The sequence below is a fragment of the Hyla sarda genome, chromosome 8 (genome assembly GCF_029499605.1).
Source record: "Hyla sarda isolate aHylSar1 chromosome 8, aHylSar1.hap1, whole genome shotgun sequence".
In the NCBI taxonomy this organism is placed as follows: domain Eukaryota; kingdom Metazoa; phylum Chordata; class Amphibia; order Anura; family Hylidae; genus Hyla; species Hyla sarda.
In genome coordinates this window covers 71,407,768-71,431,696 of record NC_079196.1, presented here as the reverse complement: position 1 = coordinate 71,431,696, position 23,929 = coordinate 71,407,768, and the positions used below count along the sequence as shown (strand labels likewise).

The window sequence follows — 23,929 nt, the reverse complement described above, 5'->3', positions numbered from 1 at the left end:
TGCTGTGCCCCTTACAAATAATGCTCCTGTTATATGCCCCACACATATAAGGCCCCCTGTGCTGTGCCCTTCACGTATAATGCCCCCGTTCTTTGCCCCTCACATATAATGCCCCGATCATGTGCCCTTCACATATAATGCCCCTGTCATGCACCCCTCACATATAATGCCCCCTGTCCTGTCCCCTCAGGGGGCATTATATGTGAGGGGCACAGCACAGGGGGCATTATATGTTTGGGGCACATGACAGGAGCATTATATGTGAGGGGCACAGCACAGGGGGCATTATATGTGAGGGGTGCATGATGGCGCATTATATGTGAGGGGCACAGGATGGGGGCATTATATATGAGGGACACAGGATGGGGGCATTATATATGAGGGGCGCATGATGGGGGCATTATATGTGTGGGCACAGAACAGGGGGCATTATATGTATGGGGCACAGCACAGGGGGAATTATATCATATAATGCCCCCTGTGCTGTGCCCCCCACACATATCATTTATATGTGTGGGAACACCACAGGGGGCATTATATGTGAGGGGCACAGCACAGGGGGCCCCCCTGTCATGTGCTCTTCACATGTAGTGCCCCCAGTGCTTTGCCTTGCAGCCCCTCACATAAAAAATTCCCCTAAGTTTTTAAATCCCCCTCCCCCTCCTCCTGTACGATATAGTGCCCTTAACAGTGGCACATATTCTGTCCCCCAAATCCCCTGGGCCCTGAGCATACTCTTAGTACTTACAGTATGCTGGCCGCGGGGACGGGATTTCCGGGCGCCGGCACGATGATGTGACGTCATCGCGCCGGCCTGCAGTGGATCGCGACCCCGCAGTTCACACGCTGTGTACTCACAGCCAGTGGCGTTGCTAGGGTTTGTGTCACCCGTTGCGGTAGAAAATGGTGTCGCCCCAACATGCTGGGAGTTGTAGTTTTGCAACAGCTGGAGGCACCATGGTTGGGAAACACTGACATAGATAGATAGGGAATATATATAGACCAGGGGTGCTCACCTATTTTTAGTGAGGGTCCGCTTATCCAGGTCTGCAATAGCAAACTAACAACTGAAGTGTGGAGGATGTATAACCTGAATACTGCTGCACACTGTAACCACTGGATATAATACTGCCACACACTGGGCCCCTGAATATAATACTGCCACACACTGGGCCCCTGAATATAATACTGCCACACACTGTATACCCTGAATTTAATACTGCCACACACTGTACCCCTGAATATAATACTGCCAAACACTGGGCCCCTGAATATAATATTGCCACACACTGTACCCCCTGAATATATTACTGCCACACACTGGGCCCCTGAATATATTACAGCCACACACTGGGCCCCTGAATATAATACTGCCACACACTGTGCCTCTGGTATATTACTGCCACACACTGTACCCCTGAATATAATACTGCCACACACTGGGCCCCTGAATATAATACTGCCACACACTGGGCCCCTGAATATAATACTGCCACACACTGTGACTCTGGTATATTACTGCCACACACTGTACCCCTGAATATAATACTGCCACACACTGGGCCCCTGAATATAATACTGCCACACACTGGGCCCCTGAATATAATACTGCCACACACTGTGACTCTGGTATATTACTGCCACACACTGTACCCCTGAATATAATACTGCCACACACTGGGCCCTTGAATATAATACTGCCACACACTGGGCCCCTGAATATGGAAAAGCAAAGGAAAGTGAGGTAAGGCACAGTGGAGGACTTATAGTCCAGAGTGGGTGCACAAGCTCCAGGGGTCCGACTCAAGATCCCAGATAATTGAAGAAAACACGGAAGAAGCGGCACTCCAGGGATTGTAATCCAAGAAAATGATTTATTCACCCATCAGTAAGATGCAACGTTTCGATCCACAATCCGGATCTTTATCAAGCATAGTAATCAAGTGTGACAAAACAGTATTTATATGGTATCACATGATGACATCATATGCTTCAGGGGGTGTGGCCACCCATGTAAACACAAACTAATTAATGATATAGTGCATAATCAACATGACATAATACATAATCCATCAGATCTAGTGTTAATACAATCATGTACCTAATGAATGTAGCGAAAATCCACCCATATAAATGTGTATAATAAGAGTTCTGACCTCCGATATCCCACTGTCCGGTCACCTTCACTTACCACCATATCCGGAACGTCATTACCGGAAGCATGCGGCCTGTGTTTGTACACAAACACTCTGCGCAGAAGCGGATGGCCACTCGCGTTCGCGACGGGCCGCCGCTATGCGCCCGCATAAACAGCAGACAAGTCACATGATCACAATCACATGACCGCATAGCAGGTAAGTCACATGATCGCAACCACATGACCGCTTACTCCAGCGGTCACATGATATGTCAAATGGATATAAATTGAAATAAATTGAAAATATAAACCTGACTACAGGACCCAGTGTTTAAAGTAATTACATATCCCAAAAAGGAGGATACTCAAAAAATTAATAATAAAGAGACTTCTGCTCAACCCAACTGGGGAAATATAAACAGGTTAGTAATGTTCAGGAGGGAACCATAGACTCAATATATATAAGGGGACCTCTATCAAAAGTGTTAACCATAGATATATGTCACCCAATTAAATGGAGAAGTTCATGTGTACATGGGGGATACATAATCCTCCATGTCCCACATCATCATCCCTAACATAGGGGTGTGTTGGATGTGTTCACGGAGGTGTCACCCTCTCGTGATTCACATCCTCACAACCCCAATTGCTGAGATTATGTGTACCCCCTGACTCATTCCACGCCATCTCTAAAAATTAAATGGTAACTATATAGTTAAAGCAGAAAAGGCTCTTTATTAACAATGAAAAACAACAATATAGGGTCCGAAGCAGGAAAAATGACATTGATCATGTAGACTTGAAAGCTTGAAAACAACATTCCTTATGACGTCGGATAGGGGCAGTTGGAAGGAACTTCCAGAGGATATCTAAGGGCAGAGAACAGAAGAAGGTGTCATAAAATAGATTAAAATCATATAAATAATACAAATAATACACAAAAGACATATCACTATACATGTGGAGTATAGCCACCAACATACACAATTTTACTTCGGGGGCTCAAAAAAATGGTTTTAGTGAGAAGTCAATATTCAAACCACTTGGTCTCAATGTATTCAGTTTAAATATCCATCTTAACTCTTTCTGTTTCAATATTTTTGCCCTATCACCCCCTCTCTTCAAGACTGGTACATGATCGATAATAGTAAATTTTAATTGGTCGACCCTATGATTACATTCTAAGAAATGGCGTGGTACAGGGAGATCTATCTTCCATGTCCTAATGGTGGATTTGTGGTTATTTAACCTGATCCTGCATTGGGTTGTCGTTTCCCCTACATATAATTTTGCACAGGGACAGACAAGTACATAAATTACATATTCACTCCTACAGGTGAGATGATATTTTATTTTAAACGTCTGTCCAGTAGTGGGGTGAATAAAAACATTTCCTTTTACCATCATGGTGCAATTATCACATTCCATACATGGAAAACATCCGGGTTTTAGCTCGGATGCTAAATCATGTTTAAAGTTGCTGACATCAGTTTTTACCAACTTATCTTTAATGTTTGGTGCTCTCCTATAGGATAACAGAGGGGGACTGGCGAATTCAGGTACAGTCTCAAAAGAGTTTTTCAAAATATTCCAGTGTGAGGCTACGATCCTACCAATCTTCATACTGTAATCAGTGTAAGTAGATACAAAGGGGATCCAATCTGACTTCTTTTTTAGTGAGGTGATGTCTGTTGACGGAAACAATAAAGTGTCATGATCCATAGATTTAACTGTGTGAATGTGTCTATTCACCAATGGTTTGGGATAGCCCCTGTCAGTAAATTTTTGACCCATTTCACCCAATCTACTCTCGAGACTGGAGGGGTCATCAACAATCCTCCTAACCCTCATTAGTTGGCTAAGGGGTAAGGATTTAATCATGTTTTTTGGATGTGAGCTTTCATATCTTAATAGGTTGTTCCTGTCAGTCGGTTTAATAAACAAATCAGTTTTGAGTCTTGAGTCCTCAATATAAGTCCAAGTGTCTAGGAACTGGATCCCCTTATTAGATGACACCATCGTGAATTTTATGTCATGATCAATGTCATTAAGAAAATCAAAGAACATGTTAAGTTCCGTGGGTGTGCCTCCCCAGATGACAAAAATGTCATCTATGTATTGTCACGATGCCGGCTGGCAGGAGGTGGATCCTCTGTGCCAGAGAGGGATGGCGAGGACCGTGCTAGTGGACCGGTTCTAAGTCACTACTGGTTTTCACCAGAGCCCGCCGCAAAGCGGGATGGTCTTGCTGCGGCGGTAGTGACCAGGTCGTATCCACTAGCAACGGCTCACCTCTCTGGCTGCTGAAGATAGGCGCGGTACAAGGGAGTAGACAGAAGCAAGGTCGGACGTAGCAGAAGGTCGGGGCAGGCAGCAAGGATCGTAGTCAGGGGCAACGGCAGGAGGTCTGGAACACAGGCTAGGAACACACAAGGAAACGCTTTCACTGGCACGATGGCAACAAGATCCGGCAAGGAAGTGCAGGGGAAGTGAGGTGATATAGGGAAGTGCACAGGTGATCAGACTAATTGGAACCACTGCGCCAATCAGCGGCGCAGTGGCCCTTTAAATCGCAAAGACCCGGCGCGCGCGCGCCCTAAGGAGCGGGGCCGCGCGCGCCGGGACAGGACCGACGGGGAGCGAGTCAGGTACGGGAGCCGGGGTGCGCATCGCGAGCGGGCGCTACCCGCATCGCGAATCGCATCCCGGCTGGAGGCGGTATCGCAGCGCCCCGGGTCAGTGGATCTGACCGGAGCGCTGCAGTGAGGAGAGTGTAGCGAGCGCTCCGGGGAGGAGCGGGGACCCGGAGCGCTCGGCGTAACATGTATCTCCACCATCTGAGAACCTTCCCAAAATGGTGGGACACATAGATGACACTGACCTCCAAATCCACCATTACCATGTTGGCGTAAGTTGGCGCCATGTTAGATCCCATGGCGGTCCCTCTCTTTTGAATGTAAAAAGTGCTGTCAAAAAGGAAATAATTGCAAGTCAAGACAATTTCAACCAACCCTAGCAGAAAATCCCTGGCCTCTGGACTATAGATAGAATCATTGAGTGCCTTCCTCATGGTCTCCAATCCTCTACTGTGATTGATGCATGTATACAATGATACAACATCAAAAGAGACAAGTAGGGCATCTGGCGGTATCTGTACCTCTTTAATTTTGTTCAGGAAATCAGCAGTGTCCCTGATGTATGAATCAGTTCCCACCGCGTATTTCCTGAACACTCTGTCCACAAAGATGGCAGAGGGACTCAAAATTGAGTCCCTGCCCGACACTATAGGGCGTCCGGGTGGTTTGTCGAGTCTTTTGTGGATTTTGGGCAGTATGTAAAGAAGTGGTGTTTTAGGGTGGCTAGGTAATAAAAAGTCATGTAACTCGTCATAAATCAGGTCAGTCGCATAGGCATTGTCTACTAGTGTCTTAAGTCGCTTTTTTACCATACATAGTGGATCACCTGAGCATAAGGTGTATACATCTGTGTCATTAACCTGACTGAGGATCTCATTAACATATGCCTCCTTGTCCATGATGACCAGAGCGCCCCCTTTGTCTGCGGGTCGAATCATAATCTGGTCATTATGTTCAAGGCTCCATAAAGCTTTCTTATCCGCAACTGACAGGTTATGTTGTTTCACAATTTGTTCTGCTCCAGACTAATTTATTAATGTCCTTCTCAACCATTGAAATGTACGTGTCCACCTCATGTGAAACAATAGGTGGGGTGAAGTCACTTTTATTATATAGTCCCCAATTTTTAAGACATAATTCATAATTAGCACCATCCCCACTTTTTTCCACCGTACTTTCATTGGTTGTTCTGGACAAAGACATGTTATTAAACCAAATCTTAAGTTTAATATTCCTGTAGAAACGGCTAAGATCAACTTTAAGCTGTAACCAATCAGGATCAATCCTAGGGCAAAAAGACAACCCTTTCTCTAGAACATTAATCTCATCAGAGGTAGGTACATAATTAGAGATATTTACCACTAAATGCGACTGTCCTTGTTCACGGCTTTGTTTGCTTTCAGGCTGCGTGTGGGGCGCTTGTCTTCTGTGTCTGTGGCGCCCGCCCCTTCTAATCCGCTGTCGTCTGTTGGTGTCAGATTGCCCAGTCCTAAAAAAGCCACATTGGATTTCTTTACATTAGGTTTCTGTACAGGTGCTCTTTTGGTAGTAGATGATCCCTTCTGTCTCTCCGGTTTTCCACACTGGGCCCCTGAATATAATACTGCCACACACTGTACCCCCGAATACTGGCACACACTGTACCCCTGAATATACTACTGCCACACACTGTATCCCTGAATATACTACCACATACTTTGCCCTGAATATAAACCTGCCACCCACTGTGCCCCTGGTATATTAATGCTACCCACTGTGCCCCTTAAAATAATACTGCCATTCACTGTGCCCCTGAAAATAATTCTGCCACTCACTGGGCCCCTGTTATTTTACTGCCACACACTATTCCCCTTCAACATTACTTGCACAACTGTATCCCCAGAATTAATGATGCCACTGTGCCTACAGAATTCATGATGCCACTGTGACCACAGAATTAATTATGCCACAGTACCCACAGAAATGATGATGCCACTGTGCCTCCAGAAGTAATGATGCCACTGTGCCTACAGAATTAAGGATGCCACTGTGTCCCACAAAATTAAGGATGCCACTGCGACCACAGAATTTATGATGCCACTGTGCCCACAGAATTTATGATGCCACTGTGCCCACAGAATTTATGATGCCACTATACCCACAGAATTAAGGATGCTACTGTGTCCCACAAAATTAAGGATGCCACTGTGACCACAGAATTTATGATGCCACTGTGCCCACAGAATTTATGATGCAACTGTGCCCACAGAATTAAGGATGCCACTATACCCACAGAATTAGGGATGCCACTGTGTTCCACAAAATTAATGATGCCACTGTGCCCCAGAATTAATGCCACTGTGCCCCCATATGAACTTTGCCACTGTAACTCTCCATCTGTTGTAAAACTACAACTCCCATCATGCACAGACAAAAGGTCATCATGGTAGCTGTAGTTCTACAATAACTGGAGAGTCACAGATGGGGGAACACAAATTTTTACCTGAGAGCTTAGGATCGCCGTCCCAGGTCCCGCACTGCTCCGCTGCTCTGGCCTCTTCTAGTCAGGCCTGGCCAGAGCAGATAATGCAGGCAGCTAATGGTGCTACCTGCATCATAGGAGAAGCGCAGGGCAGGGACACATCGCTCCCTCACTCCGGGCCGCGGCTATTCATTTGTATTGGCGTCTCAAAGACACAGCTACAAATGAATAAGGGGAGATCCAGCGGATGGTCTGAATGACCGGGGGACGCAGTCCGGACCGTGGTCTGCCAGTCCGGACCGTGGTCTGGACCGTGGTCTGCCAGTTGAGTACACCTGATATAGGACATAGATCAATGTTTCCTAACCAGAGTGCCTCCAGCTGTTGCAAAACTACAAAACTTAGCATGTTGGGAGTTGTAGTTATGAACAGCTGGAGGCACCTTGTTAAGGAAACACTGATCTATGTCCTATCTCAGTGTTTCCCAACCAGAGTGCCTCCAGCTGTTACAAAACTACAACTCCCAGCATGCCTGGACAGCATTGTAGCTTTGCTTTGGAGACACCTTGGTTGGGAAACACTTATTTATGTCAGTGTTTCCCAACCCTCCAGCTGTTGCAAAACTACAACTCCCAGCATGCTAGGAGTTGTAGTTTTGCAAAAGCTGGGGGCACCTCTGGTGAGAAAGGGGTGGGGGGGGGGGGGTGAGCAGGGATTGTGCTGGGAAGGGGGGAGGGATGATGCTGGAAAAGGGTGGGCATGGATGGTGGGGGGTAGTTTACCTTACCTGCCTTAGAACACTGCTGGGCTCCTGTATCCTCCAGACACTTCCTGCTTGCTGGGGTCATGTGATGTTTTGGTGTCACATGACCCAAGCAGAGCAGTAGAAAGCTGCCAATCAGGGGGAAGAGAAGCCGAGTAAGTGCCCGATAACTCCACAGACACGCTGTGTGCACGCTCGCTCTGTGACAGCCAAGGTTTGTGAATGGTGGAGCGGAAGCTTACAGCTTTGGCTCCACCATTCTAGGGGGCAGCAATCTCGGGGGGGGGGGGGGCAATTGCCCCGTTGCCCCCCCCCCCCCTGGATCCACCACTGCCCTGTGAAGAGCCTGAGAGGGGAATGGGCTGCTGCTATTACCAGGCCCAGCCGTCCAACTCAGATCCCCTTTGCCTACTTCCCTTCAGGAGAGTGGGACTCTTACCCCTTTGGACTCTTCACTCCAAATGTCAAGGAGATCGTCGTCCGAGAGAACTACCCTGACACTTCTGCAGCAGTTATCCAGTTTAAAGAGACAACGCCCTCAAAGACGGCGCACCCAATTCATCCACAGTGCACCGACATGCCCAGGCCTACCTCATCGGAGGTGTGGCCCCCAACATGGGAACCCACGAAAGTGCCAGGGCCCCCTCCTGCAGTGGCGTAGGTTTGGCCCAAAGAGCCGGCACCAACTGATCATCCTTCTGTGGCACAAGCTGCTGCAGTCCAGGTGGTAGTGAATGTACAACCTACCATCTCAAATTCTACCCTGTCCCATGTGTCCTGGGATACCCACGTCGACCCCTTGCAAGGGGCCCAGTCCCGAAGCGCTCGCTTCATTAGTCAGCCGAGGGCTCCTCCTAGTAGTCGGGATTGGGAAGAAAGAGAACATCCCGTTCCTGCTGCATTAAAAAGAAAGAATAAAGCACCAGAGTGATGCTATCTGAAAATGTTTTTTGTTCCTTATGGTCGTAGGACTAACTGTGTTTTGTTCCAGGTTCAGCAACGGTTTAAGTCCAGTGCCTGACACATGGTGTCAAGAGGATTTTACAGTGAAGAAACTGGAATTGTAAGTTTTGTGCCCGGCCTAGCCGAGAGACTCCCGTATTGGAGATTCTAAAAGTTGTGTCCAGTTCACCTAATATTTGTGATTTTGAGCGAAGGACATTATAGACTCCCTTTTGTGAGAACCATTGAACGCTCCATAAAAAACTTCTTCATGATATTTATGGTTGAATTGTGTCAGTTTTCTGTCCTACAATTGCATGGTCTCTGACCCTCAGCAAATTTAGTACAAGCTAGTTGTACACCAAGTGGTATTATCATGTACATATGTCACAAGTAAACAGGTAGAAATGTATATATGGTTGTACCCGAGAAGGGTAATATGTATAAAATTACTGTGCTACAAAGTCAAAGCACATCCTGCGTGGTGGTAGTTGTTTTCTATTGGGGTTTATCCAGACACAGTCAGGAGTTACTTACACTGCCCCCATCGCCGACTTCATGTGTCAATAGAGATGGTGTTGCGTAGATCCACAAGTTCTAATTTTGGACAACCCCCAGCAAGATATAGGGATTAGTCTAAAAACATGTACATAAACATATGTAGATAAACTACATACACATAAGTCAGTATACACCTCAAGTATACTTCATTGATCATTCACTACAAGTGTATCTAATGGGTAAACCATTATCAGCTCAAAGCCTCTTAACCCTGTTTGTGCACAGGAACCTACCTGGCCAGTAAGTATCCTGTCCCTAACCTAAGCACAACAGTAAAGAAAAAGGGTTATATAAAAATGTCTAGCTTTGTATTACATGTATACATAAAAATGTCTAGCATAAAATAAAATGTGTTCTGGGGAGAAGTGCTTGATTGCCCAAGGGCCCCAGTAGCCAAGGCATTGAGTAGAGAGCCTCCGGCAGCCCAATCCGCACCTATTAGTATAAGAAATGTATCTAATGTTACATAATATAAGGTGATATAATGTACAGTAAAGTCATATAAGTCTGTATATTCAGCTACAAAATTGTCTAGTTAGACATGCCAATTGCGTATAGTGTATCATATGCATAGTCCACTTGTGGTCGGATTCTTATATGTACCGTAAGTAGGGTACCATTAGCATGAATAATTCGGCCTGGGGTGTGCCTGGCTGGCCGTGAAGGGTATCCTATAGAAAGGGGGCAAAATACATCAGTTAGGTAATGCATGAATTAATGGCTAAGTATAACCTACTTCATATGAACCCGAAATAGACAACATGCTCCAGTTAACAGCCGTTGGTTGGAACGTGTCAATGGAACAGAGCGATAAAAGTGCCCTAACTTACTTAACATCTAAGTGATAACTGACAAAGAGAAGTCCCTACCCAGGAGCTGGCTCAGCTGTTATGGAGCCGAAACCAAAAAGGAATTCTTGATATACCACTTGGCACTACTGGACGCATAGCGCCTACCAGAATGGTACTACCAGGGTGCACATGGATAAAGGTAACCCAAGTGATAGAGATAGGAAATGTTGGAGAATTGCTAGATAGACAGAAGGTACAATGAGTCGGTTAGATTGAGAAGTGGCCAAAACACAGACATCAGTAGGTATTTGGATAGGTAGTGCGTGGAGAGAAAGAAAAAAATAATAATAATTTGCATGTGTCCCTTGCTACACATATAAGTATTCCTATTGAACCATGCTATACATAAGTGACAACAAAAGAAAGACCCCCATAGACAAAACATAAAAGAATATAACATACTTAACCTGAGGTTTTGTGTACCAGTAAGGCAGTATCCTCATACTTGCAGGTGTAAAGAAGATAATTACTGCTACGCCCGAGGCTTATCGCAAAAGAAAATATACATGACCAGCAGGTTACAAAGTCCAATATGGGCAAATCTACCAACATGTACACGTTTGACAAGAAAAAACATACAACAAAAGGCTCAGAAGCTACATCCACACCAAAGATCTTAACACTAAGACGTGTACAGCTAAGACCACAATCTGAGGCATAGTAACAAACATAAGAGGAAGATAGAGATGACGACAACATGAGGCTCGTGGACTGACAGTGCAATCTGCCTCAGACAGAATCGTATGTAACGCAGAAACGGAAACAACATGAGGCTCGTGGACTGACAATGCAATCTGCCTCAGACAGAATCGTATGTAACGCAGGAACGTTAACAACATGAGGCTCGTTGATTGACAGTGCAATCTGCCTCTAACAGGGGCGTATGTGACGTACAAAAGACAAGAAACAAGAAAGTTTGTAATGTACAAAGGAATGACAACAATATGAAGGCTTGAGGATTGTCGGGCAGCCTATCTCTCCCGGGAGCATGTGACGTACGAAAGCATGTAAAGTGACAACTTAAAGCTTACCTGGAATGGCGAGGTGAAACTGACTGTAACAAGGTGTATAAAATGACCAATGACCAAAAAGGAAACTATAAAGATGAGGCTTTACGGATTGACGACAGCAATCAGCCTCCGACCACACCGAACGTATAAGGCTAAGAGGTAAAACCAATCTGGTCATACCTGCTTGGGTATCCTTGGTATGTTGCCATCTATAGTGATGTTTACCATACCTGACCTGTCTACAAGAACAATGTGACGCTAATATGCCTGACTTAAGCACATGAAAACGTGAGTGTAATACTATGACCATAGCCTAATATACTTGACTAGCGCACATAACGTAAGCATAAAGTGACAGAGCTGAAACCAAAGAATGAGACAATAACTTTGGAACATACACTGTAAGGAACTGTATGCATATTACCCTGTAGGGAAATGTAAGTATGTCTCACTGTAGGAATCGTACGTATGTCACACTGTATGGTACTGTATGTATCGTATGCATGTCACACTGCAAGGAACTGTATGCATAGTACCCTGTAGGGAACAGTATGAATGTCACTCTAGGTAACCGTATGTATTGTATGTGTCACTGTAGGGAACCATATCTATGTCCTACTATAGGGAACCGTTAATGTTGAAGCATGGTATATCACTTGAAGTAATGCAACGCCGTATAACATAAGCGAAATGCCTCTAACAGGGGCGTATGTGACGAACAAAACAAAAGACGACAAGAGGCTCGTAGATTGACGATACAATCTACCCCAGACAAGAACGTTTGTAATTTACAAAGGAATGACAACAATATGAAGGCTCGAGTATTGTCGGGCAGCCTCTCTCTCACGGGAGAGTGTGATGTACAAAAGGCATGTAAGTGAGGACTTAAAGCTTACCTGGAATGGTGAGATCAAACTGGCCGTAACAAGGTGTGTATAATGACCAGAAAGGAAACTATAAAGATGAAGTTATAGGATTAACAACAGCAATCAGCCTCCAACCACACCGAACATAAATAGCTAAGAGGTAAAACAACCTAGCGTACATGACGTAAGCATACCATGACAGAGCTGAACCAAAAACCGGGACAATATCTATGAAACATACACTGTAAGGAACTGTATGCGTATTACCCTGTAGGGAAATTCATGTATATCACACTGTATGGAACCGTACGTATGTCACACTGTAAGAAACTGTATGCATAGTACCATGTAGGGAAAGGTATGTATGTCACCCTGTAGGGAATCGTATGCATAGTACCCTGTAGGGACCAGTATGTATACGATACTGTAGGGAACCGTTAACGTTGAAGCATGGTATATCACTACAAGTAACAAAAGCACCGTAAAACATCTCCAGAAACATCAAGGCGCTGTATATGAGCTTATAGTGATGTAGGCCCTGAACAACATTAATGTTCAACATAACAGCTAATTAACCACTAATACACAGTATATGTAAGCCAGAGTAACAAACACAAATTACCAGTAGTAGAAACATAGGCCCATATGTCAGCTAAAATAATGTTAAATGCCCAGTACATCTGCTACAGTAACATGAGCCCCAAGTAACATTAGTGTACCGTATATCAGTTATTAACACCACATAGCATATAGTTACTAGTTATGTAATGCAAATTATCAGCTTCAGTAACATAAGCACTGTATGACCACTATAGGAACAAAAATGCACCACATCACAGCTATGGAATGTAACACGGTATCGATTATATTAACACAAAGCCCAGTATATCAATAATACCAAAACGAGCACAGTATATATATGCTATGGTATCAATGCCTGGTACTGAATATCGATACAATAATGTGAATCACGGCATCAGCTCAGCTAATGAATGCCATGGGAACTAATGTAGCATAAATGTCAGTCACGTATGCACCATGTGACAGCTCCAGAAAGGTATACATAATTTTATGTAATGTGCCTGCTATAGGAATATTTGCCTAGTGTGAACGTTAGGGGGTAAAATGACTCATAAGAGTAAACATAAGAAACATAAGAGTAACACGACAGCGCTGAACATGAAAAATGTGACCACAAGCCATGAAAACAATACTGTAAGAAACATGTGGGTCATATTGAAGGAAGATGTACATGTTAAACCACTAGGGAAGCATATGCACGTACACCGAGTAGGAACCTGGAGTAATGCTGTGTTGCACACAGGCGTGGTATACTGTGTGGACATAAGCATGGAACACTATGTAGAAGGTAAAGCATGGTATACTCTATGGGACATAGCATGGAACACTGTGGAAGGTAAGTGTGGTATACTGTGTGAGACATAAGCACGGAACAGTATGTGGAAGGTAAGCTTGGTATACTGTGTGGACCTGAGCACAGAACACTATCTGGAAGATAAGCGTGGTATACTGTGTGGGAACATATGGCAGTACACAGTTTTGCTCATTAACTGCTATTGCCACTGAGTGGAAACACAATCATGGTGCAATTGTGTAGAATGTAGCCATGACTCAGGAAGCGAAGTGAGGTCAGTACCCTGGATGAAATGAATACGTGTTATCCTGTATGAGCCGTATGCATGATAAATGCAGGGAAACATAGGCGTGTATGGTAACGTGTTGGCACATTGTGAAATGAAAATGTGGAATACCATGTGGTATCATATGCAAGGACATCCTATCACACCTGACCTTCAACATGAACAACATATACAGGAGCTGTACCACATAAGACACACTTCTGCACACATGTAGCCGTAACACAGCAGACATTACCATATACAGGGACAGCTTATGCAAGTTACATAACCGGATAACCTGAACTGCACAACAAGAAATGTTTATCAATCACCTTCCTGAAGAACGTTACCCCTGGCAACCTTGCACGGCCCCCGGGGATGCCCCTCAGTAAATTGCAAGGCAGCACTCATCAACTTCTCCTTACACACTGCTCCGCAATGTTCATATGACAGCGTGTGCGCCCATAACTAGTATGCAGTGTACCTAAAGCAGGACTTGTGCACAGATGCCGCTCTGCAACACTTACATGCCACATGTATGCCAGTAACCATGGTGCCGAGTAAACAAAGCGGGCTCGTGCACATGTGATACCTAGCTAGCCGCCCGCTGCATGGCTGCCTGGACTGCCGAGATCCCGAAGTGAACATCCGTACCTGCTGTAGTGACAAACGTTACCATGGCGCAGGCAAGGTGCGCTCTTACCTGACCCCTGTACCTGATGGAGGGGGAATGTAGGAACAGGAAGTGACCACTGGCCTAGACAGCCACTCAACCAGAATGACACCTTGCATGCTGTCGACAGCACCTGTGTGGATGAGGTGGGTATTTAAGGACCAGACTCCTCCCACAAATTAGGTTAACTGTTTCAGCTAACCACCACTTATAGAAAGTACATAGAAAGGTCTTTACAAATGTATATACATGTGTACAGGTTATAAGTAGTAAAATAGCTAAATCTTATTAATAAGAACCCTTCAATACTCTGGATAATCAGTCTACTAAACCAGTCTGTTAGTATACTTAGATAAATGCTATCCCATTTACACCTACTTATTATACAGGTGACATAGCATAGTTATAATAGTTATAATATCCTAGTTATAACTATAAATATAAATAGTTTATACACATAGGTATAGTCTGAAGGTTATGTTAGAGGTCCAACTAAAGAAAAAAAAATCCTGTTTGAAACACTTTGATCATTTATAATAGGTATGTATTCTGTCTGGGACCCAAATAACCATGTATCCTACACCAATAATGTGTCGTATCCTACCTCTAAAAGCCTGACATGGACGTTTGTGTGTAAAATGCCTCAGGACTTCTTATGGCCCCAAGGCCACTTCGCTCTTCAATCCGACAGTACCTTTATCGTCGAGGACGACTTCTGTTTAGTGGTGGGGTTTGTGGTGTCCCAGTACAGGTACATTGTGTCAAGGTATTTTAGGCCCTGTCAGATTGAGACCTCCAGTGTCCTGGGGTCTCCCCTGCAGGGACTCAACCATTTCTAATCTGTATTTTCACTGTTATAACTTAGCAATCCGTTATTAGGTGTCTGTAGCTTTAAGTTTGTTGCCTAGCAACCTCAGGCTTAGTCAGGGTATGTGAGAGTGGAGGACTGAGGACTAGACTGAACTTTTGTGTAAGGTGTTATATTATGTTATTACTTGTATGAAACTTTATTGTAAATCCTAAAGGGGATACAGACAACTCTATGATCCCCAGCTGCCTGGCTAATGGGCTTTAGTTCAGCCTTCCCTTATAAGGGGTTCCTGTGAGAGTGGTAGAGAGGAGTAGAGGAGTAAAGCAGTAGAGGAATCCACGCTTAGTTGCCCGCTACCTCTTGATAACGCTACGTCGTAGCGAAACATGTTGAGGGGGGCAGAGTGGAGTTTTTAACAAGTCTAGCACTGCTGTTCCTTGCAATCTAGCGAGTGTGACCTGCAGGCACACGGGGTTGCTTTAACATAAATATATCACCATTAGCAGAGACATCTGCGCAAGCAAATCAGCTTACCAAAATAAACCAAAAAAAAGGAAACAGTGCTATTTGTTTTTAAATAGTGTGTAGAAACAAATAAAGTATTGAATTTTAACAAGTTAAGTAGTATATGGGAAATAAGGGTTATTTTTGGATTCCCAAAAGGGAATCTATAGGGAATTAAATAAGACTACAGTGGCGTCACGCGACATTAAGGGTTAATACCATCCGACCCTGGGTTCATAACCCCCCCCCAAGAACCAAGTAGCTAACCCCAGCATAGTGGCGGTCACGGGTTTCACTCGTGGGTACCACACTACCAACCAAAAGAGTACAGTTTGTGTTGGTGGAAAATGCACTGAGCAATGGGGCAGTCAACGTGGTGGAACCTGGAGGCCTGTTTGTCTGTCAGTGTTAAGGTTTCTGCCAGTGGGCACGTCAGAGAGAGCACTGGTAACCAGATAGGACAGGGTGAGGGACAATCAAGGGCCAGCTATCACCAACAGACCACTGCAGACAGTGAATATTAGAGAGGAAGAAATGTGAGGAGGGGGGGTCAGCAAAATGTGCAAGAACCCCTTGAATTGACAGGTGCCCTCCATACAAAAAGCTTATTTGTTGCAATGCCAAGAAATCTTACATTTGTGTTAACCATTCGGGTCTTTGCAGGAAAGATTGCAGACTGTTATATACGAAACATTTAAAGGGATACTTTTTTTTTTTTATCAACTGGTGCCAGAAAGTTAAATAGATGTGTAAATTACTTCTATTAAAAAATCTTAATCCTTCCAGTACTTATTAGCGGCTATATACTACAGAGAAAATTCTTTTCTTTTAGGATTTCTTTTCTTTCATGACCACAGTGCTCTCTGCTGACACCTCTGTCCATTTTAGGAACTGTCCAGAGCAGCATATGTTTGCTATGGGGATTTTCTCCTGCTCTGGACAGTTCCTGACATGGACAGAGGTGTCAGCAGTGGGCACTGTGGTCATGACAGAAAAGAAATCCAAAAAGGAAAGAACCTCTGGAGAATACAGCCACTAATAAGTACTGGAAGGATTAAGATTTTTTTCAATAGAATTAATTTACAAATCTTTTAAACTTTCTGGCACCAGTTGACTTAAAAAAAAAAAAAAGTTTTCCACCAGAATACCCCTTTAAAGTACTGTGCACAACGTATATGTGGTTTATTGCTGGGGTATGCGTGCTGTTTAACAAAACACGGTGGCCGGGAACAGGCCCATCGCTACCGGACCGGCAAACCAAGCAATTGCTTGGGGCCCCGAGCTGGCTGGGGGGCCCCGAGCTGAGCCGGTGCTTGCCCGTCCTGTAGCGACGGGGCACTTCGGGGGGCCCGCACATTTAAATGAAATTACCTTTTTGTATAAAGCGTGAGGGGAAAAATTCAAACCGGCACCGGACAGGTCAGGGGCTGATTGGAGTAGAGACGTCACGTGCCCCGCGCAGGCACGCACGTCTACGCCAATCACCTGACCTGTCCCTGCTTACATCCCCACGCGAACCTCCAGGAGCAGCAGCAGACTCACGCCGATGCAACGATCCCCGGCAGGGTAAGTAAACTGGTGCGGGGGGGGGGGGAGATTGTATGGTGGTTAGGGGACTGCAATGGTGATGAGAGGTGTGTGTGTGGTGGGGGGGGGGGGGGGTCATGAGAGATGCAGGGGGGGTATGGGGGTCATGGGAGATGCAGGGGGGGTATGGGGGTCATGAGAGATGCAGGAAGGGTTATGGGGGTCATGAGAGATGCATGGGGGGGTTATGGGGGTCATGAGAGATGCATGGGGGGTTATGGGGATCATGAGAGATGCAGGGGGGTGTTATGGGGGTGATGAGAGATGCAGGGGGGTGTTATGGGGGTGATGAGAGATGCAGGGGGGGTATGGGGGTGATGAGAGATGCAGGGGGGGTATGGGGGTCATGAGAGATGCAGGGGGGGGTATGGGGGTGATGAGAGGTGCATGGGGGTGTTATTGAGGGTGATGAGAGGTGCAGGGGGGTGTTATTGGGGGTGATGAGAGGTGCAGGGGGGGTGTTATGGGGGTCATGAGAGGTGCAGGGGGGTGTTATGGGGGTGATGTGAGGTGAAGGGGGGGTGTTATGGGGGTGATGTGAGGTGCAGGGGGGGTGTTATTGGGGTGATGAGAGGTGCAGGGGGGTGTTATGGGGGTGATGAGAAGTGCAGGGGGGGTGTTATGGGGTGATGAGAGGTGGGGGGGAGTTATAGTAATGATGAGGAGAGGTTTGGCGGGGGGGTTATGGGGGTGATGAGGACACAGAGGATAAGAGGGGGTGTGTGTATATATATGTATATATATATATATATATGATGTGTATGCATGTGTGGCAGTATTGTATTCAGTGGATACAGTGTGTGGCAGTATTATATTCAGGGTACAGTGTGGGGCAGTATTATATTTAGTGGGTACAGTGTATAGCAGTATTATATTTAGTGGGTACAGTGTATAGCAGTATTATATTTAGTGGGTACAGTGTATAGCAGTATTATATTTAACGAGTACAGTGTATAGCAGTATTTTATTCAGGGTACAGTGTATGGCAGTATTATATTCAGGGTACAGTGTGGGCAGTATTTTATTTAGGGTACAATGTGGGGCAGTGTTTTATTTAGGGTACAGTGTGGGGCAGTATTTTATTTAGGGTACAGTGTAGAAAAGTATTATATTTAGGGTACAGTGTATAGCAGTATTATATTTAGTGGGTACAGTGAATAGCAGGATTATATTTAGTGGGTACAGTGTATGGCAGTATTATATTTAGTGGGTACAGCGTGTGGTAGTATTATATTTAGTGGGTACTGTGTATAGCAGTATTATATTTAGGGTACAGTGTGGGGTAGTATTATATTCAGGGTACAGTGTGTGGCAGGATTATATTCATGGTACAGTGTGTGGCAGGATTATATTCAGGGTACAGTGTATAGCAGTATTATATTCAGGGTACAGTGTATAGCAGTATTATATTCAGGGTACAGTGTGTGGCAGGATTATATTCAGGGTACAGTGTATAGCAGGATTATATTCATGGTACAGTGTGGGGCAGTATTATATTCAGGGTACAGTGTGGGGTAGTATTATATTCAGGGTACAGTGTGTGGCAGGATTATATTCCGGGTACAGTGTATAGCAGTATTATATTCAGGGTGCAGTGTGGGGCAGTATTATATTCATGCTACAGTGTGTGGCAGGAATATATTCAGGGTACAGTGTATGGCAGTATTATACTCAGGTTACAGTGTGTGGCAGGATTATATTTAGGGTACACTTTCTGGCAAGGTTATAATGATTACTGTCTTCATGCAGAGGATGAGGATCTGCTGACATTGAGGAGCCAATGATGTCTGGATGTCAGACTCTGCAGAGAAGATGGAGCTGGAGGAAAACCTGGTCTCTGGACCAGATAGAGAAGAAAAGATAACAGAGAAGATATCACTCAAGTCAGAAGATGTCACTCAGGTCACTGATATCATTGTGTATTCTCCTGACTGTCCCATCAGAGCTGTGGTCACTTGTTAGTTCTGCAGTGATGATGGGTAAAACTGTGTTCAATCTGTGTCTCTCCAACTGTTACAAAACTACAACTCCCATTGCCAGAGGCTCTTCAGACATAATGGGAGTTTTAGCTTTCCAACAGCTGGAGAACCACTTCAACCGAGGTGATCAGTGGGGGTCTCAGCAGTCAAACCCCCACCAAAAAATATGGCCCTGGGGGGGGGGGGTCTGGACAGGGGGTATGGGTAGGGAACACTGCTGCACCTAATGTGGGGGGAACTCTGCCTACCTAATGTGGGGGGAACTTTGCTGCACCTAATGTGGGGGGAACTCTGCTGCACCTAATGTGGGGAGAACTCTGCTGCACCTAATGGGTGTCGTATCGACGTTCACTCACGTTGCGCTCCCAGAATTCAAAGGCTGGCGTTACTATGTCCTGATGCCGGCCCTAGAGAGTGACGTGCGTGAACATCAAGGGGGGGGGGGCCCTCCATGTCCATTTTGCTTGGGGCCCCCAAATACCTTCAAACGGCCCTGGCCGGGAAGTCTGACCATGAGGCTATTTGGTAGTAAACAGGCAATAGCATGAGGAACTTATTCTATGACCATTACATTGTTGGGTCTACATCAGATGTCTCAAACTGGTGGCCCTCCAGATGTTGCAAAACTTCAACTCCCAGCATTCCCGACAGACATTAGCTGCAGAAAATGGCTATCTGGGCATGTCCAGGCATGCTGGGAGTTGACGTTTTGAATCATCTGGAGGGCCACCAGTTTGAGACCCCCGGTCTATATGCTTATTTTAAAATAGGCGGAAAGTGATGACTGTGTACTGCCGGTGTGAACTGTGACTTGTTGAGACATCAGCATTCGTGGCTTGTGTGAGGTCACACCACTGGTGGAGAGATGTGAGAGCGACATCAGCCACCATAGAGCCACATGGAGCGACATCAGCCACCATAGAGCCACATAGAGTGACATCAGCCACCATAGAGCCACATGGAGCGACATCAGCCACCATAGAGCCACATGGAGCGACATCAGCCACCATAGAGCCACATGGAGCGACATCAGCCACCATAGAGCCACATGGAGCGACATCAGCCACCATAGAGCCACATGGAGCGACATCAGCCACCAGGCCAGTATTTTACCGGCACAGCCTTTATTTTGCCGACCCTGCCGGTTATTTTTATATAAAAAATACTGGCAATTCAATGGCCGGTATTTATCCAACCAATCCGACTCCTGGAATGGATCCAACCAATCAGATTCCCGGAATGTTGCACCATATACTATACCAGTGTTTCCCAACCAGAGGGCATCCAGCTATTGCAAAACTGCAACTCCCAGCATGCCCGTACAGCTGTTGGCTGTCCGGGCATGCTGGGAGTTGCAGTTTTGCGACAGCTGGAGGCACCCTTGGTTTGGAAACACTGGTTTAGAGTGGGCAGCAGAAGAGACAGCTGGAGCCGGGGGACAGACAAGTTCCATCCGTGACATGAAAAGCACCTAAATAAGAATTGCTGAAGCAGCACAGGGACTACAGAGTGTTAACCCTGAAGTAGGATCATCTGAGAGAGATTAAGAGGTTGTATTATAATAGTCTGCCCCTGCTACGAGGGCCTAGAACTAGTATTAAAGGGGTTCTCCGGTGCTTACACATCTTTTCCCCTATCCAAAGGATAGAGGATAAGATGCCTGATCGCGGGAGTTCCGCCGCTGGGGACCCCGGGATCTTGAACGCGGCACCCCGTTTGTAATCAGTCCCCGGAGCTGTCACGCCCCTTCCCGTAGGCTTGCATTGAGGGGCGGAGCGTGACGTCACACAGGGGCGGAGGCGTGACGTCACACTCCGCCGGCCATGTGGTCGCCGGTAATCAGACCCGGAGCGAACACGCTCCGGGGACTGATTACAAACGGGGTGCTGTGTGCAAGATCTCGGGGGTCCCCAGCGGCGGGACTCCCGCGATCAGGCATCTTATCCCCTATCCTTTGGATAGGGGATAAGATGTCTAAGCACCGGAGAACCCCTTTAAGATATTGAGCCCTCGGCTATGAGAACATTTGATCTGTCTTAGGCTGCATTTACACTTTGTTTTTACATTACGAGTGCCAGATACGGCTGGGGGAGGGGCAAACCGGGCTCTCCCGTATCCCAGCCGGACCAGCACTGAACTCCATTTACTTTAATGAGCCGACCGGAGTCAAACGGTGACTCCGTTTGGCTCATTTTTGACCCGTATGCAGTTTCCTGACCTCTAAAAAAACGGAAGATACATTTAACATTAAAACTAGATTAACATGCCAATCAGACCATGTTATGTATGTTATACAATGTATCTGTTCGCTACAATATGTAGGACGCACCACACAGCCCCTCCATAATCGATTAAATAAACATCGTTATAATATCCGTAATACATTTTTATTACATGGAGTCTCCAGGCATTGCGCACAATCTCATCCTGATGTACAGCATCCTATAACCATCACACCCATAGAGGCAATTCCAACACATATCTCAAATCGTTTTGAACAGTAGAAAAGAAAAGAAAAGAAATGTATTGGATATATCGAATGGGTACTTTAGTTCCGGATGGACTTAATGAACTCTCAGAAGTGATACTGTAAAATTATCCCATTCATTCCTTGGAAACAAACACAATAAATACACTTTCAACTAATCCAAATATATTCATATTTACCGTATTTATCGGCGTATAACACGCACTTTTTAGGCAAAATTTTTTAGCCTAAAGTCTATGTGCGTGTTATACGCCGATAGACCCCCAGGAAAGGCAGGGGGAGAGAGGCCGTCGCTGCCGGCTTCTCTCCCCCTGCCTTTCCTGGGGTCTAGAGCCCTGCTGCCGGCCCTTCTCTCCCCCTGTCTATCGGCGCCGCTGCCCGTTCTGTCCCCCTGACTATCGGTGCCGACGCCCCATTGCCGGCACCGATAGCCAAGGGGAGAGAAGCGGCGCCGACAGCCAGGGGGAGAGAAGGGGCAGCGGCACCCATTGCCGGCGCTGCTGCCCCCGTTGCCTCCCCCATCCCCGGTAGCATATTTACCTGTTGCCGGGGTCGGGTCCGCGCTGCTTCAGGCCTCCGGTGTGCGTCCCCTGTGTCGTTGCTATGCGCTGCACGGCGCATGACGTCAGTGCGCCGCTCCGTGCATAGCAACGACCTAGGGGATGCACAACGGAGGCTTGAAGCAGCGCGGACCCGACCCCAGCAACAGGTAATTATGCAACCGGGGATGGGGGGAGGCAACGGGGCAGCGGCGCCGGCAATGGGTGCCGCTGCCCCTTCTCTCCCCCTGGCTGTCGGCGCCGGCAATGGGGCGCCGGCACCGATAGTCAGGGGGACAGAACGGGCAGCGGCGCCGATAGCCAGGGGGAGAGAAGGGCTGGCAGCAGGGCTCTAGACCCCAGGAAAGGCAGGGGGAGAGAAGCCGGCAGCGACGGCCTCTCTCCCCCTGCCTTTCCTGGGGGTGTATCGGGGTATACATGCGCGCACACGCACCCTCATTTTACCATGGATATTTGAGTAAAAAACTTTTTTTTACCCAAATATCCTTGGTAAAATGAGGGTGCGTGTTATAGGCCGGTGCGTGGTATACCCCGATAAATACGGTATATGCTTCATTTAATGCCACTCGCAGCCATTTAACTCTTTCAACTGACAGTTTACCTATTTTCCTTACCTTATTTCCTGAGTACATCCCGGGATATGCGCTTGTTCTAAAGCCGTTAGCAGCGATCGTTATATCCCCGCTCGCTCTCCCCTGTACTAGCCTAATAATGTACATAAACATGGTAAATGTCTCTACTTCGGCTGTTACACACTGCCATCTACTGGTGGATTTGCATCATAGCACTCAGCACTTTTTTATTTAATTAAATGTATTATATTGTTTTTTATTTAGACAATATATCAGGCCTTTCATTACTATTATTTTACTTATTTATTCAACTGTTTTATGCTATTTTAGTTTTATTAATGTGTATGTTTTTTTGCACACGGCTTCTACGGCACTCCGGAAGTTGTCATCGACCCTCTTTTTTATTTTTTTCAATTGTTGTCTTATAAAAGCAAGTATTTTCCAGTATGTACACTATGCCTGATGAAGATCCCTGTTCGGGATCGAAACGCGTTGCACTGTATATAATAAAACTATTTCATTTAATCCTGGACCAGCGCCGTCATTGAGGAACTCTTTTTCCATTCATTTCTCCGGTTTCCTGACCGGACCTAGAACCGTAGTTCTGCTGCTCAGCAGCAGCGTGTGTGAACTCTTTCCTTGCTTGGCTCCTGAATGTTATACATGGGTACACTATGCACCCCAGTATGCTATACAGCTGGCGTAGGTAAGTAGAAATGCTCTGCACCCTGTATACGCTATATATCACTCCTCACCTCCTTACACTCTGCGGATTGGGCGCTCTGCATCTGACCCATGGAGTGGTACATGAAGGCAGTAAAAAAAAAATTGCCACAGGATCCAAAAATGATTGTTACCACACACCAGCAAAAATGCAGGAAAAGAACG

General features: G+C 46.0%; 1 long non-coding RNA gene across 2 annotated transcripts; it reads right to left on the bottom strand.

The window, feature by feature from the left end:
- Positions 1 to 1,865: 1,865 nt before the first annotated feature.
- Positions 1,866 to 23,153, bottom strand: LOC130285195 (uncharacterized). Of its 2 annotated transcripts, none has more exons than XR_008847285.1 (3): positions 23,084 to 23,153; positions 6,133 to 6,262; positions 1,866 to 3,825 (listed from the first exon to the last, which is right to left on the bottom strand). It is a non-coding gene; the product is annotated as an uncharacterized LOC130285195 (long non-coding RNA). The 2 variants fall into 2 exon arrangements; XR_008847284.1 differs by lacking the exon at positions 23,084 to 23,153 and adding an exon at positions 8,022 to 8,058.
- Positions 23,154 to 23,929: the final 776 nt, after the last annotated feature.